Below are 5410 nucleotides of genomic sequence, written 5' to 3'. Positions count from 1 at the left end.
GTTAAAATGTATCTGAAATAGCTTTGGTATTAGTAAGCCAGAGCTTGGGTGGGGCAGGCGCTCAGACAGAGAAGGACCCTGCAGAGTTCCTGGCACCAAGGGTGACTGGGAAGAAAATAGAGGGAGCCCAGGGCCTTTGCATTTTAAAGGCGAGCAACTTCCAGCAGACAAGCAAAATTCCCCAAGGGTGTGGGAGGATGCCACAAGCCTTCAAGGGATCTCTGACTCTGATAATTAACACATTTTGGGGTGAAACAAAAGGCTTGGGGTCTGTACTGGAGACAGGGCAGGCCCACAGGAAGGAATCCCCACATCAAATTCTTGCCCCAGAAGGGGCAGGTCTATTCAGGTCAGAAGATTATTGGTTGAGTGAGATAAAGGATAATGCACCTTTATAAAAATTGTTCTCTATCCAAACACTTCAGTAACTTATTTTCAGGTTACTCCCCTACACTCTGCCCCTTTGAGTGTAGGGCTTTATTAACCTATCCTTTCTTTCTGTCTTTTTTTTTTTTTTTTTTTTGGTGGTACTGGGAGTGGAACCCATGGGCTTTTCTACCGCCAGGCTATACTCCCAAACCTATTTTATGCTTTATTTGGAAACAGGGCCTCACCAAGTTGCAGAGGCCTCACTAAGTAGCTGAGGCTGGCTTCGAACCTGTGCGATCCTCCTGTCTCAGCCTCCCAAGCGCTGGGATTACAAGTGTGAGCCACCACGCCTGGCTTTCTTTCTGTCTTTGTAATAATACAGTTACTTATGTTTACAGCAAAAAAAAAGTTTGGGCTATTCTTTTTCTAAAATAGCTCAGAACAAGAACCCACAGCTACATCTGAAACTGTTACAGTTTCGGAGCCCAACAGGGGCACCGTAACACTAATGTCTACCAGAAGGTTATGTCTCCTAGTTTTCCGGTTTATTCTGCTATCTACCGACTCTCCCCTCTCTCCATGGAACAATAATTGACAGCTGATTGTGCAGAGACCGGGTAAGTCTCTTTCGTTGGCTGGACATGATGTTGGGCATGACGTGCTCCTTAGATCTTTAATGAGCTCTCATTCATACCAGCACGATGCCGGACCTTTTACAAACACTGCCTACAGGGGCTGTGCACTCCGGCTGCCTGAGTTTTGCAAAGCTGTGTAGTTTGAGGCAGACTGAAGTTTACCTACACCTGATTGTTCTTCATCTATGAGACGAGATGACAGGGCATTAACCATTGCAGAGGATTTTTGTGAGTTTTTCAGTGCACACGTGTGTGGGGCTCTTAGTGCCTGACACAGAGAAGGTGTGCAGTGCAGTTGCTGTTGAGTTATCATCATCCTCACCATCATCGTTGCTTTTTTTTTTTTTTTTTTGCTGTACTGAGGATTGAACCCAGGGACCTTCTACTCTAAGCTACACCCCCAGCTCTATTTTTTATTCTTTATTTCGAAACAGGGTCTCACTGAGTTGGAAAGGGCCTCACTAAGTAGCTGAGGCTGTCTGTGAACCCAGATCCTCCTGTCTCAGCCTCCCAAGTACTGGGATCACAAGCGTGCGCCAACATGCCTGACATCATCATTGTTTAATGTAAATATTCAGAACTAGTAAACTTCTCAAGGATAATTCATTCTTACCCCCGAATCACGGATTTCTTTAGTTTTTAACTGTTGGGTTAATTTACCATTAGATATTGGCCTCTCGAATACCTTGAACTTCAAATGAATGTAATCAAGGGATTTCCTGCTTAGATCCTCTCTGCCCAAAGCTGGATCCAGTCTCTCTGAGTGAACTCTCTTGGGCGTTTCTTTTCCTGAACCAAGCATGTGGCTGCACTCTCCTTTTTTGGACCCAAGGGGATCGTTTTATCACAGCTTCCTCAGCACTTGGGGGTTGATCTTCAGCTCAGGAAGTCCTCGCTGTGTGTTTATGACCCTCCCATGCGACCTGCCCTCCGCTTGCGTTTCCTTGATGGCTCTCAGTCTCCTAATGTCTTCCTTTCTTCCAGACTCGAATCTTTTTTTTTTTTTTTTTTTTTTTTTTATGGTACTGGGGATGGAACCCAGGCGCATTCTATTTCCAAGCTACAACCCAGCTCTCTTTCTTTCTTTCTTTCTTTCTTTCTTTCTTTCTGGTGGTACTGGGGTTCCTGGAAGCCCTTCTACCTCCGGGCTACACTCCCAGACCTATTTTTACATTTTTATTTGGAAACAGGGTCTCCTAAGCCAGCATGCGCAGCTGGCTTCGAACCTGCGCGATCCTCCTGTCTCTGCCTACCAAGCGCGGGGATTACAAGCGTGCGCCACCACGCCCGGCTATTCTTTATTTTTTGAAACAGAGTCTCACTATGTAGCTGAGGGTGTCCGCGAACTGCGATCCTCCATTCTCAGCCTCCTAAATGCTGGGATTACAAGCGTGCGCCACCACGCCTGGATAGACTCATGTCTTTTTTTTTTTTTTTTTTTTGCGGGTCTGGAGATGGAACCCAGGGGCATTCAACCTCCGAGCTACACCCCCGGCCCTATTTTTTATTCTTTATTTTGAATCAGGGTCTCACTGAGTTGTGGAGGGCCTCAGTAAGTAGCTGAGGCTGGCTGCAAACCGCGATCCTCCGGTCTCAGCCTTCTGAATGCTGGGATTATCAGCGTGCAGCACTGCGCCCGGCCCTAGACTCATATCATTTTTTTTTTTTTTTTTTTTAGTGGTGCTGGGGATAGAATCTAGGGGCCTTCTACCTCCGGGCTACACTCCAAGACCTATTTTATATTTTTATTTGGAAACAGGGTCTCTTAAGCCAGCGGAGGCTGGCTTCGAACCTGCGCGTTCCTCCTGTCTCCGCCTCCCACGCGGGGATGACAAGCGTGCGCCACCACGCCGGGCTGACTCACATCTTTTTGAACAAAGAGAACTGTTCTGATCACTCCAGTTTTCCCAGCACTCAGCCATATCGAGCACATATTTGGTTATTTCTAAATATTTAATCCAGCAGAATACAGGATTCTTCCATAAATGGAAGTTTTGGCTATGTGGGATGAAATATACATCAGCAAAGGATATTAAATAATTTAATTCACGTTTAGGTCCCAACTCAGTTATTGTCGTGTATCTAAGCATCAGTGATAGAAAAATAACCATATCATCCTGGCCCTTACGAGCACGCAGTCTTCTTTTTGTGAGCTGGAGCGGCACATAGAAATGGGGCCCTTAGACACAGCAGGTGTCAAAGTAAAGGGCCCTGTGTGCCCTCGGAACGCAAGCACAGGCCTGGGGTCCAGCGTGAAGGCTGCTCTCGGCAGACCCGCAGGGAGTCGTGTTTGCTTTCCTTGGGTGACGTGCAGCCTCTTCGCGCACACCCGATGGCCTTTGCTTAGGCCTGATTCTTCCTCCCTCCCTCCCTTGCAAAATAGCTCCTACTCTCGTGTGCTCTGGACGGGGCCTTGGTTTGCGTGTGGTTCTGTCACTAACTCAGGCTGTCCCCTCTGTACCCCGGCCATGGAAGGAGGGATTGTGTTAGAGACCCTTCCATCTTCCTTCTGTAGGAGTGAACGTTTGTCTGCGTTCACTGGACTCGAGGGGCGTTTAGCCACGGGAGAGTCTCGGCGGTCTGTTCAGTGGTGAGGGGTCGCGTGGTCGTCCTGGCATGGTGAGCACCGTCCAGGCTGCAGGCCAGTGGAGGCGGCTGCGAGAGAGGCCGCGTCCCAGCTCCACCGAGCGCCCCCGGAGCAGAGGTCACCAAGGTTTTTTTTGTTTGTTTGTTTGTTTTTTGTGGTACTGGGGTTCCTGGAAACACTTCTACCTCCGGGCTACACTCCCAGACCTACATTTTTATATTTTTTTATTTGGAAACAGGGTCTCTTAAGCCAGCACCTGTGATCCTCCTGTCTCCGCCTCCCAAGCGCGGTGATTACAAGTGTGCGCCACCATGCCCGGCTCGCTAAGGTTTTTATCAGTACGCTTTCTGGGTGATTCCAGCCTTGTGGGTTTCTCTGGGTTGAGCATGGGGAATCTAATATCATCGTGTGACATTTGAATGTGCTGTGGCCTAGGCCGCGGCATGTGCGCAGGCAGCCTGTGAGTGTGCGGGGAGACCTCTTGGCTGCTGAGGCGGCGGCACGTTTGGGCACGCCGGCCCCTCTGGAGAGGGCGTGCTGCTCGGTTACCGACCTCTCTCAGAGGACTGAGCAGCACTGGAGGCCGGGAGGCAGCTCGAGGCCCTGAGGCCTGGCAGGGCGCAGATGGCCCGGCTGCCAGCTGGTGTCCTCTGGTTGAGCGTAGGGAGCAGAAAACTCTGGTTGTAATTTTACATTGTTGTTATTGGTGATAACCATGATTTCTTTCTTTTTTTAACCTTTTATTTTGAAACATGGTCTCACTAAGGTGTGGAAGTCCTTGCTAAGCTGCTGAGGCTGACCCGCAAACCTGTGATCTTCCTGTGTCAGCCTCCCAAGTACTGGGATTACAAATACTGGGATTACAGGCTTGCGCCACCATGCCTGGCTGCTAATCATGGTGCCGCCGCCGCCTCCTCCTCCTCCTCCTCCTTCTCCTTCTCTTTCTTCGTACTGGGGATGGAACCCAGGGGCATTCTACGTCTGAGCTACACCCTCAACTCTGTTTTTTAGTTTTTATTTTGAAACAGGGTCTCACTGAGTTGCAAAGGGCCTCACTAATTAGCTGAGGCTGTCTGTGAACCATGATCCTCCCGTCTCAGCCTCCTGAATGCTGGGATTATAGTTGTGTGCCACCACGGCCAGTTTAATCATGATTTCTTACATTAGTATTTTGCTTCATAATTCACAAAGAATCTTAAAATCCAGGATCTTACCCCTTCAGCCTCTGTGCGGAAAGGGCAGGACAGTCTCCTGGACACTGTTTTTGAGTTGCTGTGAAGGCCCCGGGTTGTGGGCTAAGGCCCAGATTGGTGTAAAGAGCAGTTGTGGTCGTGTGATTGTGCCTGCCCCAGGGTGTGCTCCTGAAGGGCCTACCCCGTGCGGTCATCTGTGTCATCCACAGCACCTGGCCTGGCGTCCAGGCCGAGGCGGGGTGGAGACCGCCGACCAGCGTTGCGTTGTGAGGCTAGCGGTGACATCCACCTTGGGCAACGACAGTTGAGTTGAAGGAATTACTGAAGACATCTGCAGAAGGAATCTCTCCGAAAAGACCTGCTTCTCCCTTGGCGCTAAATCTCAGCTCAGAAAAGCAGCTGTGAGCCCAGAGGGCCTTGGGATTCCAGCCTTTGACAGATGAATTTAGTCTGTTGTTGTGTGAGTGTATTATCCTTCTGCGGTTTTATTAGACCTTGCTCCCAAATGGGATGGATTTTGCTATAAAAGTCACACTTCCTTTTCAAGAAGTGGGGCACTCACTTTATGGGATGATCTCCTAAAAGATTACCTGCCAGCAGCCAGACGTGTGGCTCCGGACGCAGCC

Source organism: Muscardinus avellanarius (assembly GCF_963383645.1).
Source record: "Muscardinus avellanarius genome assembly, chromosome: 6".
NCBI classification, from domain to species: Eukaryota; Metazoa; Chordata; class Mammalia; order Rodentia; family Gliridae; genus Muscardinus; species Muscardinus avellanarius.
Note: the sequence above shows the minus strand (reverse complement) of the source record.